Source organism: Monodelphis domestica, chromosome 4 (genome assembly GCF_027887165.1).
Source record: "Monodelphis domestica isolate mMonDom1 chromosome 4, mMonDom1.pri, whole genome shotgun sequence".
In the NCBI taxonomy this organism is placed as follows: domain Eukaryota; kingdom Metazoa; phylum Chordata; class Mammalia; order Didelphimorphia; family Didelphidae; genus Monodelphis; species Monodelphis domestica.
Genome location: NC_077230.1, coordinates 76220162 through 76244476, shown reverse-complemented (window position 1 = coordinate 76244476; position 24315 = coordinate 76220162). Strand labels below are relative to the sequence as shown.

Below are 24315 nucleotides of genomic sequence, written 5' to 3'. Positions count from 1 at the left end.
TGTGAGAGGCAAAGAAGTCAGAGATTTGGGCTTGACTCACTGGGCAATGGGAAGTCGTTTCAGGTTCTTGAGCACTGGAAGAATATGGTGATGGCGATGGTATTGGAAGGTTAATCTAGCAGCTACATGCGCCAGTTTTCATGGAAGTGAGATTCTATGCAGACAGTTACTACAGTCATCCAACTGATCGTGGATGGGAAAGATCTCCACTGGAAACAGAGAAAGAAATGGGGCAAGACATGAATCTGAGAGAAACAGTCTGAAGGAAACCTAACTTGCTGATATTGTTTATCAAGGGCGAAGGAAATGGAAAGGCTAAAGATGACCCTCCTTTGCAGCCTGGGAGGTTTAGGTGATAGAAGTCTGTGAGCAAAAACTGGCAAATTGCAAGTAAATCAAGAGAGAGGATGGAATATGGCCAACAAGGCCACACGTACCTCTGCTTAGAAGTCTTCGTTCATTTTCAATAGAGGATAAAAGCTCCAGTTTTCGAGTGTAGGAGGAAGCAATGTCCATGATGGAAGGAATAACAGAGTCATTGAGCCTGAAGAGACGAATGAGCCAAACTAGACTGCGAGATCAGAGGAGGCAGTGGAGGAACATGCCAGGCCCTCAGAGAAAGGAGGCTTGCTTGGGGAGAGCAGTGGTGGATTAATCATCAAATTACTTCAGGAGGTGAGAAGTATGGTTAGAAAGCTCATAGCAAGGGCTTTCCTCTATCCTTCCAGTTTTTCATATATATGGATGTATATCTTTATCTAGGTGGATATAGATGGGTATATCTATGTATGCACATGAATAACAGGTATGCATATATTTGTGATTGTGTTTATGCATGTTTACATATAAAAGCATGCATGTTTATATGTGTATGTATGTTTATATTGTTTATATATATACACACACATATATAAATTGTTTTTGTTCATTTGTTTCAGTCTTGACTGACTTGGTGACCCCATTTAATGTTTTCTTCTTAAAGATACTGGTGCGATTTGCCATTTCCTTTTTTAATTCATTTTATGGTTGAGGAAACTGAGACAAACAAGATTAAATAATTTGCCCAGGATAATACAGTGAGTGTCTGAGGCTGGATGTGAACTCAGTTCTTCCTGACTACTATTTACTCTATCCATCTAGCTACCCATACATACATGTATATATGCATATATATATGTGTGTATATAGATATAGATCTATGCACATATATAATACAAAATGTGATTTTTGATATATACTGTAACTCATGAAAAAATTCAATTTCTGCAAAATCTATTTCGAAAGGAAGAGCATTTTTTTTACACCTTATTCTCGATAATGGATAAGAAATCTATGTAGCAAACACATTTAAGAGCCCATTTATATATGATACTGTACAAAATAAATTTAATGACCCAGACCTTGACCTGATCTGATACTAAGGTAAAGTATCTTGCCTGGCTTTTCCTCGTTTCTTTATGCCTACCCCCTCTTTCACTCTCTCTCCGTCCCAATACGTGCTTCCTTCAGTTTTTCTTTTCTATTTAGAAGTATTGTTTTATAGGCTGGTATTCAACACCTGAGAACTTTACATTGCAGACATGACTTCGTTTGTATAATTTATATTCCCTAAATGATGTATATAAGTAAAATTGTTATAAATGGGATCATATTTTTAAACAACTACAACAACTCATTCTTTAAGGTACCTTCTCTGTAACGGGTTCTTCAGCAATGTGAATAATCACCACTTAATTTTCTTAACCGAGTGCATTTTCCGTAGGCTTGAGCATACTGGATTTTCATTTTACATGGGGACACATGGTCTAAAGGGAAGGACCTCCTAAAAATATGCCAATGAGAAGGAAATCTTATTTGTTCTCTTTTTGGTACCCTTTGTAGCAAAAGAAACCAAAGCACACATATTCTAAATAACTTCTGGAAGGTCAGACTATCTCTTCAGTCGAAAGTAGAGCTCAAGCAGAATATGAAATTCTTTTACTCTGTGCCTCTTTTTCTCCTTTTATTCCCCATTTGAAAATTTTCTTTATTCTACCCCCCACACACACACACACACTCCTGCCTTTCATTGTGGCTTGCAAAAAATAAAACCCATAACCCCACTTTATGCTGCCTACTTTTTTTTGTCCTGTGTTTGGAATCCTCCTGAGAGAGGCACTCTCCCAGTTCAGTGCTGATGCTATTTTCATGGTGGTGGTTATGTTTTCCATAGCTCTGAATTTCAAAATCCTGTGATCTTTGGGGGCTTCTCTTTGCAAAGCCTCTTTATTGGCGTTCTCACTTTCTGGCTTCTCATCTTTCTCCCTCCAAAAAAGCTTCTGCAAGATGCATCTTCCCCACCAATCATGCTGCTGCTGCGATCGTGTATCCAGTCTCTATGGTAACTGGGACACATGCCACACAAAACTAAGATTACTGGAGCAACCAACATAGTGGGAGAATCGACACATGCACTTTTCTGTCACTGCAGGAGTTCTCCATTGAAACAGGGATCAAACAGTAGTCTTTCAAGATCCTGAGAAAGTAAGGTAACAGCAGGAAATTCCAAGAAAACCAGGATATATGGTAATCATCTCCAGGGAAGGCCATTGGGTTTTGGTTAGGTTTTTCTTTGTTGTTGACTTGAACATGATACAACTAAAACAATGCCCAGGACCCTGACTAGAGAGCCCTGGAGAAAGTGGTTGTTGGTGGAGAAAAGACACTCACTCCTTCATTCAACTGGTCCATTCTCAAAACAAGGTTTTTGTTTCTGAAATCCCAATATCTTTTGATATGTGCTATGCGAAAATGACTTAGCTAGAAAGACTTTGTGTGGAGCTATCAGTATAGATCTTCTCGGGCTCTTTCCAGCAGGAAGCAATTGTTGTTTGACTCAATCTAAGCAGGAAGTGAAACAAATAGGTATTCTTGAGAAAGCCCTAGAGTTGGGACAGACAGGGCAGGCCAATCCTTCAGAAGGTCTGGGGTTCAGTCGTTCGTTCTTCTGGGATTTTTGTTTGTTTGTTTGTTATTAATTTTTTTTCTGGGAGGGCTAACTCTCCAACCAAGTAAGACCACCAGAGAAATGAGAGCTAACAAGGCCTGGAAATCATCTATAATTTAGGTGACAAAAAAAGGACCGTAAGGAGGACTTGATTCTTCCTAGCCAAATGAAACTCCCAGATTCTTCCACATAGCATAAAAGAAAAAGCTTGAAGCCAACTGAGGTCCAAAAAAAGAAAAGAAAAAAAAGTTCACATTTGAAGACTTTTTTTTAGTTGACGAACCTCAAAAACGGCTTTGATTTAAAAATGAAACTTGGCAAGTGATTAGTTCATATGTTTTAGTTTATAATATGTTTTAATCATTTGGGGTGTTTTCAAAACAAATGGTGAGATTAGGGTTGTTGGGTTTTTTCATCTATTTTTGGCTACTTTCCTCTGGAGAGCCCTTCTTTGGTGTTTAGCTTTGGTGTTCTTAGTATATTCAAAGAATGCTTTTAAGTATTTCTTCTACTGGGGCTGTATGTGTATAAATGAAAAAGCATAAGGATATAAGGCAGGTTGTTCTTAATCAAAGCACAGCTCACCCTAATCCTAATGGTAATGGAGGTTTGATAGGAAGCTCAGGCAACTGTGGTCCTTCCTAAGTATTTCAACTCTGTGCCATGTCTAGATGATTTCACTACCTCCACCTTCACCCATCATGATGAAATTCTGAAGCTGGATCATGCATGCTTCTTTCTTCCAAAACCATACTTCTGTTCTCCAACCTGTGAATTAAGAGAACTTCAGGAATTTAGGAAGTGAGGCATCTCAGGCCATTGTTTCCTTTTCCTACAGAGCATCCCAAATTGTTTTTGTTTCTCATTCCGAAAAGACACTCAGAAGCAGAGTCTATAGGACTAGGGAACACTGACTGGATGTTTCACTCATTCATGTGTTCAAAAAGCATAAACTTGGGGTCCCAACTCTGCCACCTACCTTAGGCAAGTCATTTAATCTCTTCTCTGCGTCTCAGTTTCCTCATCTGCAAAATGAAAGGATTGGATTATATTACCCAAAGGTCCTTCCAGCTTGATAGTTTACAGGTAAGGAAAGGAGCAATAAAAAGGACTTGAAAAGGAAGAGAGAGGTAAAAAAGAAAGGAAAATATAGTTTAAGGGTAAATTCAGTCCTATAACATTTATTAAATACCTCCTCTGTTCAAAGCACTGTGCTAAGTATGAAATAAGAGACATCAAGTTAAAAATGGCATGACTATCTGCTTGGGGTTTATAGTATGATAAAGGTTAAGATAGAGAGAAAACAATACAAAATAGTACCTGATGGGTTGGTGTAAAAAGTGCAGGATAAAGACCCATATGAGGCTTACATGAGAATTTCATTACTTATAGGAGATCAGGGAAGGCTGCATGCAGAATATTTGAACTACATTTTAAAGAATGGATTAGTAAGTCAGCAGTAAAGAGAAAGAGAAAAAGACATTGTAGATAAAGGAAATGGCATGAGCAAAGGCATGGAGGGAAGAAATCACAGAGCTTGTTTGGAAAGAAGCAAATGTTCATTATAGCTTCAGAATTAAGTGCATGGACATGAGTAATATGAGATAAGGCTAGAAACATAAATCAGTACTAGTTTGTGGAGAGGATACATGAAAAGCATTTTTTTAAATATGAGGAAAGGAAGTTGTAATAGTGTTGATGCAAGTACCTAAGTACTCTTCTTACAGAATAATAAGAATGTAGGCCTTGCTTCCACATTCAAATGGATCTCTGTCCTGAAAGTCAAACCACATTCAGTACTTCATCAAATCATATAAATAATTCTTTTTCAGCTTCCATTTCTATAATGTGGTGCTACCATCAATGTAGTTCTTTCTTCACAATGACTTTGGTGATCTTAGAGAAATTAGGGGATGCTGTTAACGGGGCCAGAATACAATTTTATAATTTGCTTACTTTTTTTTTTTTGCAAAAGATTATGCATTTCTGTAAAAAGTAAGACTTTCCTTTCATGGCATAACTATCTATATTACTTATGTTGATGAAGACCCATCTCTCATTTTTTTCTTCCCAGATATCCAGAGGCTGATTAATTGGGAATATATGTAACCATAATGGGGACAACTTAGGCTACAGGATATGGTAGGATATACCATTTACAAATAGAAGGAGAAGAGGAAAAGAGAGAGAAACTATGAAAAAAGATGAGTCTGTCTACCACTTTGATATATAGGGACTATTGGTATAGTACTCAGTGCTAAACATGATGCTTTCCTTCCCATGAGACAGGAAATTGCAAGCACAAATAATTAGAGAAGTAAGAGGTAAGGATGGAGTAAGGAAAAATTTATAAGTCCTGATCTTAGAACTCAGGCTATTTTCCAGAATTTAGTGTGTCCAAAAACATTAAAATGTCCCATTGTGTATATTACCTGTCCCTTCCAGCTTGGTAGACTCTCCCTTTCTCCAACCATAAAGAGGGCCCCCAAATCTTAAAATATACTACTGGAGAGTACAGGTTAGAAAAGAGACAGAATCTGAAGGCCTGGATTTCATTCACAGCCTTGCCACTAATTTAAAATTACTATCATTGTCATGTTAAAAATATTTGTAGTGAACTTAAAAAACCTTGGGGAAAGGGTGTTATTTGTCCATGAAAGTACACAAAATGGGAGCTTTCCATGGGGCAATGTTTGGTATCTTTGGCTAGGGCAAATTATTTCCTTTTGCATTTGACAAGAAAAACAAAGAGAGGCAGCCCAAAGAGTAGGCCAACTTTAGAGATCATGGACTCAGCTACATCTGGGTTCGAGTTCTTCATCTGTCACTTACTAGCTATGTTACTGTAGTTTTTAACCTCTTAATGGCCCCGGCAGTTCTCTAAGACTCTGAGTTACAGACAAGTTGCCAAGCTGCAACAATAGTGAAGGAATTTCTGCACTGACCATTCTGATTAAATCATAAGACAAGGCTAAAGCAAAGTCAGAATTCTTATTTTTCTCTTCCTTAAGATTTTCTGCTTATATTAGATACTTTTTTCTGCTTCCTGTTAGATGTGAGTCAGTGTACTGTGGTAAAGAAAGAATAATCTTAATTATAAGACCTAGACTTGAGGTTCATCTCTGCCATTTTTCAGCTGTATGATCTTGGTCAAGTAACTTTGTCTCTCTGGCCCTCATTTCCCTTAATTGAAAAATCAGGGAATTAGATTAAATGAACTCAAAGATGTTCCCTTCAATTCTAATATTATATAATTTGGGGTCTCCAGGTGGTCATGAGCAAAAATAGGAAGTATTAAGGAAATCCCCAAATCTTCCTTTTAAATATTGTTTTCCCCTCTTCTGTCCTATCTGATTACCCACTTGGGTGCCCTATGCTCTTGTCTTTGCCCGTCCCATCAAGTGAGCTAACAAATTAATTCACAAAGTGCTGGTGACTTAATGTCCTTCCTGCTAACCCTTCAGAGTCTTGCCTTTTTAAGGAGACTGAGTGAAGAGTAAAGTCCTTACCTCCAAAGAATGAATCTGTAATAGAATCTAACCCTGTAGCCCAAGGGAGGGGGAGATGGTTGTGGTCAGGGAAGAAACTTTTATTCCCCCCCAATTCACAGATATTCTACTACTTTTACCCAATAATCTGTGATATGCATATACCTATCTATCTATATTTATGTGTGTGTATATGTATGTGTGTATATATATATGTAAAAACACAATTTCCATGTATTAGGATGACAAAACAATGAACTATCTGACTTTTTAAATTGGGGTAGAAAATATAGATAGATGTGGGGAAATGTTCCAATTCTATGCTTCATGAATGTTGGTTATCCTCTTCTCACCCCCATACTCTAAAACACACAGAACAAATTCTTCTTAAATCCAGTTGTGTGTTTGTGTCTGTGTCTGTGTGTGTTTCCCTCTGAGCTTGATATATCTATTTCTAGCAAGACTGAAAGCCAGCTGGTTCCAGAGATTAACATGACTAGACATACCATAAATTTTTTAAATCTCAGAAGTGCTACTTTTTAGTTATTGGTCTCATCGGCTATAGGATGTGGCTTCTTTTCCACATAGGTCTATAAGACCATATCACATGCTTCTTCTTTGATTTTCTCATTCATGATTCACTCTTCCTTAAAATAGTTCTTTAGTGCTTTCTCTTTTCCTCTCTTCTTCTCTCCTATGTCCCTCCCTCTTTTGTCTCAATTTTTTATTCCATTACTCTTCTTTTCTTCGTCTCCCTTTCTCTTTCATTCCTTTCTTCTTTAAAATTCTTTCTCCCTTCCTTCCTTCCTTCCTTCCTTCCTTCCTTCCTTCCTTCATTCCTTCCTTCCTTCCTTCATTCCTCTCTCTCTTTCTCCCTTCCTTCCTTCTTTCTTACCCTAAAATATATGTAGTCTGTATAATATGTGTGTATGTATATATATATATATACACATATATACAGAGAGAGAGACAGAGATAATTCAGCATCCCCTGCTTTCCTAGCTCCTTCCTGCCTAGCCCCAAGTTCCTTCCCATGACTCTTAGGTCCAACCTGCCACCTCAAGGTTTCACCTTCTTGTTAGCCCACCTAAATCTCCTATCCAACTAGATTATGCCCATTACTTACCAGTCTCAGACCTACAAAAATAAACAGATTTAGGATGCCTTACATCTGGAAGTTTTAACATATGTATGTAATTGTAATGGTTGATCTTTACTGTGTGGCCTAGGGGAGGTCTACTGACAGTTAATTTTAGAAAATTTACTGTGTACCAGATGAAATTAAGCCAAGGACCAAAGGTTCTCCATTCATTCATTCATTCTAAGCAACTGTGGCACTGGGAAAGAGAGCTGACTTCACCATGAGGCCATCAATTAAAATACAACGGAAATCAGCAAGAACTCAAAGCTATAAAATGAATTTCTAAAGAAAAAAGGATTACATTTTTGACATTGCTCCAGTTGGATCACTTCACTGGCAGAGGGCTGAACCAGGTGTAGGGCAAAATGAGAAACCATGTCAAGCACAGTCTTTGGTGAGGGAATGCATCAGGACAAGCTTCTCTAATAGTTTGGTCTATAGAAGTGACATACAGTAAGAGTCCAACCACCATGCTTTAGTGTGTCTCAAGAGCCCCTTTGGACTGGGTTCATAATTAGGACTAGGAAGCTAGGTATCAATGATTCAGGATTAAAAAATCTAAAAGGTTCTGATCTTTAAAATGATACCAAGGGTAGGCTACTTAGGTCTGACATAATCCCAGAGGGAAGACTACACAAATATTTTGAACATGTGATAAGCAAATTGAAAATTCCAAAACCTTAGAATTATCTAATCTTAAAGTGAAGGCAGCCTCAGACAGTAAATCTAGTAAAAAGTCCACCTGATGGGAGACTACAAAGCCCAAAGGGATGAATGTTAATCTAAAGTTTCCGGGAAGTTGAGGTATGTGTGTTTATACATTCCTCATGTCATGACCTGAGTACATGTGACAGAAAGGCAAGAAAGGGCTAGATAGAGGACGTTGGAAAGGAAAGAAGGATCATTCAGGTGCTCAACAAGTATTTTTCAAGAGTCTCATATGCCAGATACTCTCCTAAATGATAGAGATACAAAAAACAAACATTTTACAAGCCCTACTCTCAAAGGGTTTATGTTCACTTGGAAAAGACAACATGTAAACATCTAAGTATATTCAACACAAATGTAGACTAAATGCACGGTAATTTAGGGAATTAGGGCACTAGCAGTTAGAAGAGTCTTTCTAAAAGTGTTATGTGAGCATGAGTCTTGAAGTGAGGGATTCTTTGAAACAGGAAAAAAAAAAAGAAAAAGTGCATTAGAGGCCCAGGGAGTACCATGGTAAAATGCAGAGATTGAAAATGGAGCATCGTGTGTGAAGAATAGCAACAAGGTGAGTTTGGCTTGGACTGTAGAGTCTGGGAAAGTGAATAATGCATAGTGAGGAGATACAGTAGATTGGCTCCATCTTGAGAAAGTCTTTAAAAGCCAAACAAAGAAATTTATATTTGATCCTAAGGCAATAAGGCAACCACTGGAGTTTGAGTGGGAAAATGGCATGATCAAACTTATGCTTTAGAAAAATCACTTCAGATGTTTTGTGGAGGATGTGGAGGTGACAGACTTGAGATAGAATGAGCAATTATAAGGCCATTGTACTAGTCTAAATGAGAAGTATTAAGAGCCTGAATTAAAGTGGATGCTATGTGAGTGGGAAGAATGGACCCGATGTGATTGATATTGTAGATGTAGAAATAGCAAGGTTTGGCAGCTAATGTGTGACAAGGGAGAATGAAGAGTTAAGGATAAATCCGAACTTGAAACTTGGGATACTAGAAAGATGGTGGTGCCCTTGACAGAATTAAGTTAAGTTTGGAAGAGAATTTGGAAGGAAAGAAACATATTCCATTTTCAAAATATTGAGATGCCTATAAGACAGCTAGTTCAAAATGTCCTGTTGTTGGAGGATCCAGGACTCAAACTCAAAAGAGATTTGGGCTAAATAAATAGATTACATAATCATAGTCATAGAAATGATGATTAAAGTCATGAAGTGAATGAGATCACCAAGTGAAAGTGTAGAGACAGAAAAGAATAGAGCCCAAGGCATTGTTCTGAGGCTCACCCACAATCAGGTAACATGACGTGAATGACAAGCAACTGAGCCTGAGATACAAGACAGATTTGAGAACCAGGTAAGAAGAATATGGTGTATGCTCAGAAAAGAGAGAGTATACAGGAGGAGGTTATGGCAAGCAGTATTTCAAAGAGGTTGAGGAGGATGAAGATGAAAGGGGAAAATCAGATTTGGTAATTTAGAGATCATTGCTAACTTTGGAGTAAGAAATTTCATTTGAGTAATGGCATTGGGAACCATATTGAAATGAGTTGAGAAGGGAAAGAGAGGAGAGGAAGTAAAGGGAATGAATGGAGAAAGAATTATTATTATTTTTTTTTGTAATTCAGCCAAGGAAAGGAGTTATATGATGCTAGTCTGAGGGGATGGTAGAGTCTTGTGAAGGGTTTGGATTTTTTTTAAAGAATGGAAGCATGTTTGTGGACAGTAGGAAAGGAAGTTCAAAGAACTAAGAGAAAGGGGATATAAAGACTAGAGGGCACTTGTAGAGGTGTTGGTTTTAGTAAATGAAGGGCTTCCTCATTTTTAGAAACTGGAGTAAAGAAGGCGTGGAGATTGATGTTGAATTTTTGTGATGAAAAAAATAGGGAGAAGAGGTAGCTCACATTGAATGGTCTCTTTTTTCTCAGTAAAAATGAGATGATTTGAGATCTTCAAAGGAGATGTGCCCTTTGGAAGTTCTCCATGCCTCTTGTTTCTGTTCTTTCCACCTCCTTCAGAGCCACAGTTGGTATCACTATCCTCTTCCTTCTCTACTACCATATTATTCAATAATTCAATTAGATTCCTGTCTGTAAGCATTTGCCCCATGTAAGACTAAGTATTGGATAAGAAGAATAAATACAGAAGTCCCTGCCCTTAAGAAGTTTACAGTCTATAAAGATGTAATCTGGAAAATACTCCATGGGGGTAGTAAAGTAAATACAAAAATAGATGTAAAGTAATTTCAAGACAGGGAGGTCACTAACAAAGAAATGTAGGGCAAATAAATCAAGAGAAACCTCCTGTGGAAGGTCACACCTGGCCTGTCCCCTGTAGGAAGGTGCACTGCAGGGAAGAACCTACAGATCCATTAACTAAGAAAAGTAAAACCAGAACAGTGAATAATAACTAATGTAGGGATTCAAAATGCTTAAATAACAACTATTTGGTTTTATTCTACTAGCATAAAAATACAAAGAGGACAAGTAAATTTTGAATTCATTAAATTTTTCCTTCACTATTTATAAAAGATAAACTGCTTTTTAAAAGAAGGGATTGATTGGTGTCACAGATGTATTCTTTTGCCTCTGTTTATGGAAAGATAATAAGAGTATTAACATGGAGGTGGAATAATAGTGTTTATAATTCCATCACCACTGTTTACATAAGATATAAAAAAAAGTTTAAGAAGAGAAAAATGAAGAGAGAACATTTCCTGCTATGTACATGCATTAAATTTTTCCACTTCTATTTATAAAGCATATGGGGAGGGGGGGGGGAAGGGGCCTGGAAGGATGTTTAGCAAGTTGAGGCACTATGCTAAACACTTTTAAAAATAAAATTTAAATTTTTTTCCAGATTACATGATAGTACAATTTTCAAGAATCATTTTCTGACATTTTTGTCATCCCAAGATGGCAGGTAAATATGATAAAAGTTGTGCATGTGTTATACCATACATATTTCCATTTTCATTATATTGTGAAAGAAGATATGTCACCAACACTAGAGAAAAATTCATGGAGGAATAGAGTGAAGACTGGAACGTTTCGATCTGCATTTGGATGTCTTCGGTTCCTTTTGCTGCAGTGGCTAGCCTTTTTGTCACGCGCGTATACTTGGAGTTGTCTCAGCTAGTCATCTCAGTTGCCTGGTGGATGATGGTTGTCACTCCCCTTGATCGTCATGCATTATTGTTGCTATGTACAATGTTTTCCTGGTTCTGTTCACTTCGCTTTGAATCACTTCATGCAAGTCCAGGTTGCTTTTGTGCGCCTCTTGATCGTCATTTCTTCTGGCACAACAGCACTCCGTTACAATCCCACGCCACAAGTTGGTCAGCCATTTCCCAGTGGATGAGCATCTCTTCCGCTCTTCGCCACCACGGAAATAGCCGCCATAACTGTTTCTGTATCAGGAGGCCCTTTTCTCCTCTCTTTGGGAGAACCCACTGGATGGATCCTCACAACCTTCGAGCTAGGTCCCTTTAGTCAGAATGTAAAACACCTCTGAGGCGCCGAGCACCAAGCGGACGGATAGGACATCGTTCGGGGAAGGTAGGCGGGAAGCACCTGGTGAATGAAGTATCAGGCTGAGTGTTCTGTTTTCGGTTTTGCTTTTTTTATCCTGAAGGCCCTGGGAAGCCAATGGTGATGGCATGGTCAGGCCTGTGTCTTTCGGACTATTAATTTGGCAGGTAGGTATGTGAAGAACAGCTCAGAGAGAGGAAGCAGGGAGAGCAATTAGGAGACTATTAGAGGAGTCCAAAGAGAGATCAGGAGGGCCCGAAATGCACATGCCAGTGTGTTCGCAGGCGGTATCCTGGAGAAGCTCGGTTGGTGGCAGTGAACCCATTATGGCTTCTGCTCTTGAGGGGCTTAGGGAGATCTGTCATAGACACAGTTTTGTGTGCTTCATCCCAAAGGGTTGTGGATTACAGATGGATGCTTAAAGAATGCTGCATTAGCTATCCCTCTTACCTCTTGCCTACTCTAAAGGTTGTAGAATTCCTGGGCATTTTAAAGTATTTCCTTTCCATTTCCTAGCAATTACTCGGCAGAGATAAGAAAGTTCAGTGTGTGTGTGTGTGTGTGTGTGTGTGTGTGTGTGTGTGTGTGTTTGCTTGCTCTGCTTGGGTACTTCAAAAGTGAATCCACAGGTGTTTAAAGCCAAGGAAAGGGATCTTTTGCCTTGAAGATTCATCATTTAGAAGGGGGTCGTTTTCTTATCCAATCTTGTATAAATCTTTAAAAATTTGAGACTGTCTCCTAGTAGTTCTGAAGGAAATAGCCTTGAAATTTTTCTTAGTATGTACCAGAGATGACAGACTATTAAGACAGGATGGCACTTTTGCTGGCTCCTAACAAGACCTGGGAGTCTCCTATCTCCATTTGTCAGTCCAAGGTGTATTTCTGTGATTTATCCCATAGAGATTTTCAGCAGAACCTTTCCCTTACTGTCTAAATTAAGGATATTTCTTTCTTTTGCCATGACAAAAGCTACTCTACACTGTATACATTATGTTAAAGGGTTTTTTGGTATTTTTTTTCCTAATGTGTGGACATATTTCTATAAAAAGGATTTTTCAGTTCCATCATTTTGACAAGCTGATTCCATTAAATCACCCACCATCATCATGTTCCTTTTTTTTAAAGTTGGAAAACAGTGATCATCTCAGAATTTACAAAGCATTTGCTTAAAAAAAGATCTAGAAAAACTTTAGCCTATACTTTAGAATAGTAGAAAGATCAATTGCATCACTCTTCTTCTCTTCAGCCTTCTCTGAAAGATGATCAAGATGGAAAAGTGCTTTCGTGCATGTGTGTATATGTGTGTATGTGTGTGGTGTCTGTGTTTACTGCTCTGCACATGAATATAATTTCTCTTCTTCCATACTTATTATCATTATCTTTGCCTTAAAATGGGAGCCTCAAGCATTTGGATAAATGGATTGAAACTTTCATTTGAATACCGTTGGATACCACTGAATCACCACCCCTCCCAGAAAAGACTTTTAAGCAACTTTTTGTGGTACTATTTATTTCTTTTTTGAATTGCTCCAGACATAACCCTTCCCTGCCCTACTTCAAACACTAGTTATGTTCAGATCAATTCTTTTTCATAATTGAGAGGAAAGCATGCCTATGTCCTTTAAGGAAGAAATGGTAAAGAATAAAATGCTCACTATGGGGTTAATTAGTATTAGTCTTATTAGAAGGTGGGTCATTTCCTCAGAACAAGTACATGCAGGAGGAGCTGTCTCTATACAAACTTATAAAATAAGAGGAAAGGTATTAAACCTTAGGCCCCAGGGCCTAAATTAATTGTCTTTGGAAATGAGAAAGGAACCCTCTTGTGTTATGAGCACTTTAGACTTAAAGTACTTTGGACAAAGTCAAATGGTATTGGTAATTTTCATTGCCTGGAAATGAAATAAACTGAAGGTTTGAAAATAGTCTGGTAGATCTTGTCTCCTTCCCTCTCCATCCATCCCTCACCCATTCCCTTTTAACCCCAAACTATTTCATCCATTTTTTGTCTTATTTTAAAATTTTTCTTCTTTACACTTTAACAAAGTTTCTTTCTTAGGAGAGAATTCTTTATCGATTCTTCATCTTGTCTCATAGCTGCCTATTTCTTATCCTTTGCTCAGACAGTCTCTGGTTTTGCTCCCCGTTGAAATGAGATCTTCCACAGTGTGGCCTGAGGGATTCCTACTAGGTTGTTGAATAACTTAATCCATTCCTTTAATAGGAGGAGAAGAAGTAGGCATGAGGCATTATTATAGCTTAGTTCATTAATGGATAAATATAATAATAGAGATATTTATAGGAAAACCTCAATGGCATGTGGTGTGTAGAGAAGAAAAAAATATATATTTACATGGAAAAGAATACTTTTAAATAGTTGCTAATAAAGAGCCTGGGACCAAAGGAAGATAATTGTAGAAGAGGAAGAAACAAAATAAAACAAAAACATGTTAATTAAGAATATGCTAATAAAATTTCACTATAAACTATGTTCTCCTTGATGCTACCACAAAACTCATGATTCTTATTAGAATAAATCATGTGCACATAGGATGACAATAACAGATAATATTGTCTATAATTTTCAGAAGAAAAAGAAAAATCATTTAGTGTTTATTATCGAGTCATAGATACATTTTATCCTTTGAGGTACCAGAGCAGGTAAGTATTTATCTAGCAAAATCTTAAGGGCATTTTCCAGGCCCCTTTGTCCCAACACTTTTATCACTGCCTGTGATAATAGTTGATACTCAGCCTTTTAAGCAGAGCCATAGCTACCAATTTTTATGCCAGTTGTCTCTCAATCCTATAGCTCACCTGTGCTTTCCCACAAAAGGGAAAAGAAACACCATCTTGTGGCAAACATGTGGCTTCTTATTTGAACAAATACTTCTTTCTAAGTAGATGCTAAGCTCACTTTTCCAGAAGCCAGTCAAGTGCTGTTAGTCCCCTCTAAATTTTGGTATCCAGGAACAAAGTGCTGGTTACCCTACCCAAGGAACAGTTCCATCTTTGAAGGTTTTCTAGGACTTACTATTTTCTTTTAAACTCAAATACCTCTAAAAAGGATAACAGAACCCTAAGTAAAATATAAGCAAACTAAAACCTCCTTCTACTCCCTTAACATTCTGTAGAAAATTCATTGGCATTTAGCTAAAAACCGGTTGAAAAGGGAAGGGAATGAATTTCAGGAAGAAAGGAGGGAATGAGACATAAGAGAGGAGGTGGGGAGGAAGCCTAATTCAAAGACCTGCCAAAGACCAGATCTAGTTAGAGTTATATTATCTCCTTTTTCTTAAGCCCAGTGATGGATGGATGGATGGAACAAAAGAAGGAAGATGGGAGTGTGGAGAGAACATATAAACTTTACTAACTCTAATGACAAAAGCTATCAGTTTCCTATACCACAATTCCTCAAACTTCAAATTGCTGGCTAGCCTAGCATCTTTACTGTTCAGTTCTTTCTTGTCATTTAAAATAGCAAAAGCAAAGGCTGCGTATTCAGACCATTATCCTAGTTGGGTTGTTAAAGTTAGCTTAATGCTGACTTTATTTTCTGTAGTGGTACTGAACAAAATGTTTCTTTTTCGAAAGGTCTCAGACCTCTATCCTCCCAACTCCTAATCACAGTAATAACCAACCTCAAGGAGTCATTAGTGAAGACTCAAACAATATCCTATAACAAGTCAGCTATGAAGAAATTGGCATAGTTTATCTCTTTGATTCATGTTCTTATGAAAATAATGGGTTGCAAAAGAAAGCCTACATTTCTTTTTCTGCACAAAATCTTTGTGAGGTACACTGGGACTGATTCTAATGAAGGTCTTTAATAGCCAAAGCCCAGTTTTAGAAATAACTTTCTTTTGTAATGTGGTGCCAGTTTTTTGTGTGTATACGTGTGTGTGTGTGTGTAGACTCCTCGTGTTGATTCTGTCATGAGCTTTCTGTTGACAGGTGCATCTAAATGATTTATAAGATTTAACCACATGGTATACTGGCTAGAGTATTGGACTAGGAGTCAAGAAAAACTATGTTCAGATCTTATTTATAATCTTTGCCAATCGTATAAGCAAAGGCAAGTCACTTATCCTCTGAGGTCAGTCGCTTCATCTGGAAAATGGGGATGATGATACCTATAATGCCACAGAATTACAGTGAGACTTAAATGAGATCTATGTAAATCACTATATAAAGGCCACCAATTGTTACGATAAAAATTATGGGCTATAGAATGGACTCAGTTGCTGTTTAAATAACACATTGTGCTTTTTTAAAATGGGGCCATTTTAGATTGGTCATTACTAAAGGACTGGAGGCTGGATTTCTTCCTTACTACAAAGATAGACCTTGCAGAAATTTTAGGGAGGTTTTGTATTCATTTCAATATTTGAATTGAAAGCACACATTATGTACTATTTTCTGGTATCCAACAAATTAATTTGTATTTAATACCAGTTCTATAATGATAATAAGTTGTTATGTATATGTGTATTATACACACATATATGCACCCACACATGGGCATATATGTGTGTACACATATTCCTTTAAATATATTTATACTATATATTTAGATATTACATATATGTTTATATATTTTATATGCATGTGTATATGTGTGTATATATATATATATATATATATATATATATATATATTCCCTTAAAGCCTTCAAAGTACATTAGATACATTACCACTTTTCTTCTTCACCTTGTGATTGGTGAAGTGGTCTTATAGATATGATTATTCTAATTTTTATAGATGAGGAAACTGTGGTTTAGAAATGGTTAAATGACTTACACAAAGTCACGAAACTAATAAGTATCAAAGACAGGATTTGAATCCAGGTTATCCTTATTCCGGGTCTCAAAAACTGTATGCCTCACCGCTGCCTCTTATAACATTTCCAAAATGTTGTCACATTTATTAGCCCTGAAGGAATGATGTTATGCTCTGGGTACTACTTTTATGATGTTATACTCTGGATAATCATATTAAAATTTTACTTGATTTGCCCTAGAAGATATGCAGTTCAGTTATATCTCGGTGGCATAAACACAGGATCCACTTTTGATTTAACAGAACCAAAGGCCTTCTTCTCTTCCCTCTAAACTATTTCACTTGGTAAACTGATCTCATCAGCCTCAATGGTTTCTGTTATCTTCTCTAGGATGATTTTCAAATCTACTTTCCCAGCCCTAACATCTCTGCTAACTTCTAGTCTCATATCTCTAATATGCCTATTGCATGTCTAAAACTGGATGTCCTGTAGACATCCTGAACTCAATATTTCCAAAACTAAACTCATTCATTATCTTTCCCCTCTTGCAAATTTCCCTATTTTTGTTGAGGGCCCATCATCCCTGTCACTCAGGTTCACAACCAAGGCATTCTCTTCAGCTCCTTACTTTCACTCTCCTTAGCCAATCTGTTGCCAAGACCTTTTCATCACTTCTCTCACATACGCTTCCTTGTCTTCTCTGATACAGGCCTTTGTCACCTCATGCCTTGGCAATGGCCTACTGCTTGGTTTTCTCAAGTCTCTCCCCACTCTGGTCTGTCCAATCTGCCTATTCATTAAACTCCAGTGCCTCCCTTTCACCTCTAAGATGGTGTCCAAGGCCTTTTACAAGTTGCCCCCTCTTCCCTACTTTCTCCCTCTTTTTATATAGCTCTCACCCCATGTTGTCTTTGATTCATTGTCACTCCCATCTTTAATGTTCCTTCCATCAGACATTGCCTGACTACTTTCCCATGCTTGGAATGTTCTCCCTCCCTTGACTCAACCTCCTGGCTTCTCTGGTGTCCTTCAAATCCCAGCTTAAACCTCACCTTCTTTAGGAAATCTTTCCCTTCTATTGATCATTGAAAATTTCCTTTATACAGTTTGCACATTGTTTGAATGTTTGAATGATGTCTCCCTCATTAGATTGGGAGCTCCTTAAAAGCAAGGACTGACTTTTACCTTTCCTTACATCACCAACACTTAGCAAAACACCTAGAATATACTAGATGCTTAATAAATGCTTGACCGATACTACCACAAAAATACTACTGCAGATACTCTAATTTGTATTTTACTCCACTTTTCTTCTATTGTTGTTGATGATGATGTAATTAATATTAATATATTGCTTTAAGATATATAAATCCTTAATTAAGGCCTTTTTATAGATGAGGAAATTTCAGCAAAGAGAATAGGCATGGCTTTCCCATGGACAAACAGCTAGGAAATTTCAGACCTGAGATTTAAACTCTGATCTCATGGATATTGTCTATTATAGCTAGAAGAAATCTAAAGGGATCAAGTTCATTCTTTTAACTTGTGGCAAGGCCACCCATTATTATGCTGTCCAAGGCAGATAAGATTTCCAAGCCTTCAAAGACCTCCAAAGAAAGAAATTCTACCACCTTCCTTGATAGCTTCATAAATGTTTCCCACTTTGCCCATCAGAAAATTCTTCCTTATATCAGTCCTTAGTCTCTCATAATATAGTTTATCGTACTTGTGAATATAATAACCAAGCATTAGCATCCTTGTATTAACCCCTTTGAATTCTCACGTCATATTAAGACATACTTTCTCTTACCCAAGCTAATTAATCTCCATATCTCAAAGTTTGGATTTTTATTATGGCCTCCAGTACCTCAAAAACAGAATCACTGTACTGAATGATGAGGAGGGCATTAGTTTTTCATTTCCACTATATTGATATAGAAATAGCCACAATTGTGGGGGAAGGGGTTGTTCTGTTTTATTTCTTATGATTTGCTTTTCTGGTCATTTAATGGTGGAGTAAAATTTGTTCCAAAAAATTACCCAACTTGTAGCTTTGGCTAATCCTAAGAATAGAGCATAAGTATTATTAAACTTGAAGTTTATCTTACTTTATTTCCTTAAAATTATTTTAAAATAATTTATCCTTTACCTTCAAAAAATACCTTACTTTAACCCTAACTTTAATCCTGTTTCTGTCAGACCTTCTCCCTTGACCCTTGTGCCCTCTTCCCATTGGGAAGTTCTTCTGATAGCTTCCATTTTGAGGAATGGCCCAGACCAGCCATCTTTCATTCTTTGCCACTATGCCCTTCATGTGAGAACCCTTACCCTTTCCATTTCTCAGCCTCCTTTAATGTGTTTTCTTTAATCTTTGTTCTTCATCATCATGCTTCAGCTGCCTTCCCCTCTGCTCTTGTGGCCCTGACTTCTCCCATTGGTGAGATCTTTCTGCAACTTACCTCTTGAAGAAATCCCCATCTATCATTCTCCATACCTTGCCACTGTACTCTCGTGGAAGAAACTCCGTCCCTCCTAGATATGTGTGTTGTCTTCCTCTATCAGAATGTAAGCCTCTTGAGGACAGGCAATGTAGCTTTCTTTTTGCTTGTATTTGTATCCACAACACTTAGTTCCTGTAACATGATAAAGTTTTAAAGTCCTGTTGACTTGATGTGATGTTCTTATTCTCCTACCTGCATCTATTGCATATGCCTGTTATGTGTGTATTGCATCAGTTTCTGTAGGGCAAGAACTACAACCATGCTGATATCTTTTAGAGTACAAAACATCGCATCTTGTGTAGTGTGTGCCGTGATCCTTCCTCCTTGGTGGAATAAGAATTCTTCTACAACTGAAGGGAAACAACCCGAGTCTAACTAGATACCTAAAAAGGGGATCCATAATTAATGAAATCTCCTAGGGGGGCAGCTAGGTAGCATAGTGGAAACAGCACCAGGCCTAGGTTGGAAGAACTTGGGTTCAAATCTGCCCTCAGAAACTTCCTAGATTTCTGACCCTGGGCAAGTCACTGAACTCCAGTTGCCTAGCCCTTACCACTCTTCTGTCCTAGAATTGATATTAGGACAGAAAGTAAGGGCTGTTTTGTTTAACTGCTATGGATTTCCCTCCTTATGGCTCTGCCCTGCATCATTTTCTCATCTGCCTGATGACTAGGTTGAATTCTATGTCATACTCCCATCTTAAAGATGGATTATTGCCCCAGGATGGGCACCGCCTTATTTGATTCAATGACAAACAGTATGAGCTATGAGTTGTATTATAAGTGAAGGGAATCGCACTTTTATTTATAGTATGAGGATAATCGAGCCATTTCAGAACGTACAACCCGAGTGGTACCGTTTGTACGTACTGTGCTCCAAAAGTCAAAGTTCTTCGTATATCTTATCTGCATCACAAGTCCAGTGGAATGGCTGAAGGGGTGTTCTTGGGATGAGGTCTAACTACCTCTCATCAGAAGTCTCTGGCCCGAGACCTCTCCTAATACCTCTTACTACTGATTCACACACTTGCCAGCATCAAACAAGTGTGGCTGAGGAAGCATCATACAACACTGAAAGATGGCAGAAACTCTAGTTTCAAGAAGAGATGGCAAGCATAGAGGGAGAACTGATAGGGCCCCGAGTATAACAAAATGACTCATAGAGGACCTGTTAAACTTATTCTAATTATATTTTATGATCACTTTTTTTTTCCTCATCCTTATTTTCAGCTTATGGTAGTCCTTCAGGATTCTTTAAATTGTATCTTGGTACCATCTTGTGATTACTTGGTCTTTCTTCTCATGGGGGAGAAACATATTGTCCTACTTAAGTTGAGAAAAATCTGCTACAAAAAGTAGAGCATTCATATCCACTCTCCACCTTTTACCTGATGAAGAAGTAATTGGAAATGAGGTGGGGGGAAAGGGTTGGGAAGAAGCAGTAAAATGGAAATCAGGGTACTAGCATGTATGTCCTCTATCTCTATGGCTCCATTACCTTTCTCTAATTTAAATCACTAAACTTGATGCCAGGTTGAAAAAAAAAAGAGGAATTAAAATTACTGAATTCAGTATACATCGAATGTCATTAAATCTAGCAGAAAAATTTTTGAATCTGTCAGATCAAAGAAATCATGTGTCCAGGATAAAGATGGAATATCAATTGACAGGAACCTAGGAAGCTGGCACTTATTCTGAAAGACGTATGACTCTAAAAATCCAGTAATGCCTCATCCTTTGAAAACATGGGAAGCTAGAAAGGTATTAGGAAAACCAACAAGGTAAAAATCTTCATCCCATTGTTTGGAATTACTCCCACCTAAGAATTAATTAACAAAGTACTTTTAGCTCAGGGAAAAAATGTTCAAATATAATGAATCATTTCTTATATCAAAATTGTTGTTATCCTCACCTATTAAATAGCTATAATTCTGCCCAATTTAAAGAATAGGATGAAAGAAAATAGTCAAGAGTATTGTTGGGTTATTTTGTATTTTTTTAAGGGAGCATCCCTTGGCCACTACCATGTCGTCTACCCCCTCCCAAAAGAAGGTTAAGAAACTTTGGGTTACTGCTTCATACTTCAGTTGAGTCATGAGTAGGGGTGATAACATGATAGTTTTCTGATTCATCCAAGATAAAAACTGAAGCCCAGAGTTACTCCTCACATAGTTGTATGATGAGGCATAATATGTGCCATTTTCTGAAAAAAAGCCTGGACTTCAATATGCTCTAGTCTGGTACTGGTACTTAATGAATTGGAATAAGAGTCAAAACATTTGGACTCCATTTGAAACCACCCAAAGCCTCTTTTTCTGTTACATACCTCATGTTTTTCACTACAGAGCAGAGATAATGATAGCTCCATCTAAGCTCACAAACAGAAAAATGAGAAGATTCATTTGTTCGAGTACATCCCCCCACCCATTTAAAAAAAAAAAAGCAATTGACCTGCACAACCTCATCTAGCCCCAGATGGTAAGAAGTAACAGGAAGAAAAGAAAGGTTTCCCTCTTGCATTCCAAAGGAACTCAGACAAAGCACGTGTTCTCCAAACCCTAAAATCCTTCTTTAGGGCCATGGTTAAGAGCAGGAAAAGGCAGAGCTTGCAGAAGGCAGTGTTTAGTGGGGCATTTGCCCTGCCCTTTCCTCATCTTCTTCCCTAACTTTGCTTGTAGAGCCCACTTTTGTACACACTGAACATGCCTTCTTAGAATGAGGTCTTTGGGGCTTCATTGGGAATCAGTAGCCACCAGGCTTCTGGGGTAGGTATAATTCAGTTCAATATTTATCAAGGCCTACCATGTACAAATCATTATGATAGGTGCTGAGAATCTAGACAAAAATGAAACCAGCCCGGCCCTCGGGGACCTTTGCACTTATGTAAACAAATACTAGATGGGATGTATCTGAGGAAATATTAAAAGGAAGGAGTACGTTTTCCTCTTATCTACCCCATGAAACACCAGATAACTTAAGGGAAAAACTAAATTAAGTAAAAAAATCACAACTAGTAAAGTGCCTCGATTTCCTTGGAGTTCTGATTCTGTAATAATTTATCTATATAAATAATGGAGCTCAAATTAGAGTTTACATCCCTAATAATCTTCAGTGGGTCTTAATATGGAGGCCTCTAGTGGAATGAGCTCCAAACCAAGAGTCAAGAAGACTTAAATTCAAATCTAGCTTCACTTACTAGCTATGTGACCCTAGACAAGTCAAATAATTTCCACTTGCCTTAACACTCTAGAGAAGGAAATGGCAAGCCATCCCAGAATCTTTGCCACGAAACCCCTATGGATAGTATTAGTGCGCTGTGGTCCACTGGGTCAGGAAGAGTCAGACACAACTGAACGACAAGAAGTGCTCACTGTATTAAATCACAGCAGTTTTCCATCCATTGGATAACATCAGTGGCTTAGGACTTAATAGGCTACATGCTAATTTTTTTAGTCTTTTCTGAAATTATCACAGATTCTTCTTAGGATTCTAGATGACAAAGTCTTGAAGACATAAGGTGAATATCACTTAGGAGAAAAGGGCACATATCAATAAAATAACAATTTGACCTGTAGAAAAATAAATCTATGTAGATTAATACTTGTTCTCAAAATTGCATACTAGATTGTAATTCAATCAAGGAATAGGGGTCTTCTGACGTTTATGAACATTTATGAATAGTATAAGAACTCTGAGATTAAATTTTAGCCTTACTATTCAATTTGGGATCATGTATTATTGTTATTCATTAATATATAAAGACAACAATTATATCCAGTAAAATCCCCAATTTAATTTGTCTGTAATTTGTCTTAGACAGTGGCATACACATTGTGATCTTTTCCTCCATCTCAGATTCATATCACTCATGGCCTTTGTCATTTTAAGTCTAGAAAGAATAATATTTTGCATTCTAGCCTTTGGATATGCTAGGTCAACTTAGGCACCATTTATCCTGTTACAATCTGACAACATTTGAACTTTAACTCTGAATTATTCACTTTTCTTCCAATATATGCTCATTAAAATTTGAAATGAAAAATTATTGTTATTTTACATATTAAATATAAACTGCAAAATACTAGTAGCACTAAACATGGATAATGGTTAACAATAACATGCTAAAGAGAATTATTGGATTTTTAATGGAGGATTTAATAGAAAATTAGCAGACCTGATTCTTTTACTCGCTGCAGGGGAAGGAACAACAAGTTTGTATTGGGGTAGGAAGAGCTGTAAGGTGGCGCCATAGTGCTCAGAGGGCTGAGCCTAGCATTAGGATGACTCATCTTGTGGAATTCAAATCCATCCTCAGACACTTATTAGCTAGGTCACCCTGGACAAATCATTTAACCCTGTTGGCCTCAATTTCCTCGTCTGTAAAATGAGCTGGAGAAGGAAATGGCAAACCACTCCAGTATCTTTGCAAGAAAACCCCACAGAGTTCGTGACTGAACTGACTGAATATTAACACCAGAAAGCTATAATTAAGCAAAACCAAGTCATTTTAAAGATCGACCTCTTTCTATACCATAAAATATTAGCGTAGGAAGTGATCTTTAGATTCTTGTAGCCTAGCTCCCTCTCTTTCTAACAAGGAGACAAGAGACCCTCTAAAAGGTAAAATGACTTGTCCAATGTCATAAGAAAGAAAGGCAGAGATGGGTATAACGGTTTCCTGTGAATCATATATGCCAGTCTTGGAAATATTCACCCATTAGCAGACATTTCAATTCAGGCTTCATGTTTTTAATATGAATATTCTTTTCAAGGCCATAGTCTTCAATAGGAATCAATCATGTTGCATTTATTATAAAGTATACTGCATTTCTCTGGGAATTCTTATTGGTACTGATGGAGCACTCAATGAGCAAGGTTTTTAGGAAGTGCTTTTTCCTGGTTTGCTCATTCCTCTGGTCAAGCCCTGTGCCCTTCTTTTAAATGAATACTTTTGCTTGAATTATTCTAAAATAGTTTTATGAAAGTTTCTGAAGAGATAACTGTTTTCTTGTTTTACAATATCCTTGACTGGTTTGCTAAGTTGCCGTGGGTCTTTTACTATCTTAATTATATCATTTTAAGTCAGAGGCTAATGACTAAGTCAACTTTAAGTTTGATATATTTGAAAAATACTGGGATAAAAAAAATCCTCCCTCTACCTAGCATTTATAT

The 24315-nt window shown here is 37.5% G+C and overlaps 1 protein-coding gene across 32 annotated transcripts in view; it reads left to right on the top strand.

Annotated features, from left to right (window-relative positions):
- Positions 1–24315, top strand: part of ZBTB20 (zinc finger and BTB domain containing 20) — a 1063249-nt gene that overhangs the window by 820610 nt on the left and 218324 nt on the right. The window lies entirely within an intron of this gene.